Here is a 1,634-nt window from a genome sequence, read left to right as displayed (position 1 = left end):
TTTCCTGAGTGTCAGTTGTCAGCGGACTCCTGCTAAACCAGATGGGTCAAATGTTACCCTTGCTTTTTTCCTCTGGCTCCACACAGAGGAAAGGACTTTTTATTGTCCTTGATACCTGTAGCCAGCTGGAGTTCAGTGGCAGCCTTGGCTTTCCTGGTTCACTGAAGAGCTCCTTCTCTCACCCTAGACTTGCAACAATGTTGCTGTTGCAAGCATAGGCTTGTCTTTACAGAAACTCACAGGCTCACTCAGCCACAACAGAGAGGCACTCTGTATCACCTTCCTCCTCCCTTCCAGGAATTTCCCTTACACAGAGGTTCAATTCCTTTGTCAAGAATGGGTGATACTTTACCCTCCTAATGGCAGTGGTAGTCAGCAACTGGTGATCAGTTGGGGAAAGTCCTTTGTAAATCCAGATTAGATCTGGTCTGATAAATGCTGAGCTGGATGTGTGTAAATGTGGCTTGATTAGCATTTGGAGCACAGATTCCCATCATGCAGTGCCCCCCTGCTTCTCTGATCCCAGAATTCACTGCAGTCTCTCCTTCGGGCTTTCTGTTCTCCATCTCCCATGTAAATGAGTTGTCATCTGTTTCCATCTTGGATGCAAATGAGACCTAGGGCAGTTGTTTCACTCTTGTCACCCTTAACTGGAGGGGTTTTGGTGTGTCTCCCACTGCATCTTAATCAGTTTTTGTTTAGGTAGAGGAGGGAGGGGATTCTTTGTGAGTCAGACAGGCTGCGTCCTGTGACAGGGTTCCCCAAGAACATGGAGCTGAGAGGCAACAACAGGTCCACTCCTTTAAGGCCAGAACTTTCTGGGCACAGAATGCTGGTAAGGAAGGAGTTAAATACCAAGCCTGGCCAGCTAATCAGCTGACTGGAAGGGGCAGGCCAGACTATAAAAACCCTGGGGAGAGTGGCAGTAAGGTAGCCAAAGGGGAAGGAGTGCATCCCAGAGTGCTATGAGAGGCTTGGTGAGCAGTCCAAAGGCTGGAAGAGGGGACTACAGAAGCCCAGAGAGATGGCAGCCACCCCAGAAGCCGATGGTGGGGAGCCAGAGCATGAACCCAGTGTAAATGTAAGCTGGCATGCAGCTTTCTTTGATCACATTTTTTTAGTGGCAGTTATTGCCCATGGACAGGACTGTCCATATTTCTTTTGGTTATTGAATACCCAGTGGTTTGGGTGAGGCTATTAGGGGAAGGAGGAGGCCTCATTTGGGGGCCCACCACAGAGTGGGGACCCCAGCGCCAGTGAAGGCATGGCTTTTTGGGGTAGATAGGCTCCGGTGCCAGAGGGAGTGCAGGATTTTGGGGTGCACTGACCCCAGCACCAGCAGGTGTGACTTTAAAAGTCCAGGGTGGCCTAGTGCACCTGACATTCAATTCTAATCTCTTTTTCATAGTTTCATAGTTTCTAGGGTCGGCAGGGACCTGAACAGATCATTGAATCCGACCCCCTGCCATGGCAGGAAAGAGTACTGGGGTCAAACGACCCCAGCAAGGTGTACATCTAGCCTCCTCTTAAAGACCCCCAGGGTAGGAGCCAGCACCACTTCTCTTGGAAGTTGGTTCCAGATCCTAGCCGTCCTGACCGTGAAGTAGCGCCTCCTGATATCTAGCCTAAATCTA

This window comes from Gavialis gangeticus, unplaced genomic scaffold, assembly GCF_001723915.1.
Source record: "Gavialis gangeticus isolate Ggan-Ray unplaced genomic scaffold, GavGan_comp1, whole genome shotgun sequence".
NCBI classification, from domain to species: domain Eukaryota; kingdom Metazoa; phylum Chordata; order Crocodylia; family Gavialidae; genus Gavialis; species Gavialis gangeticus.
This window is presented reverse-complemented; position numbering follows the sequence as displayed.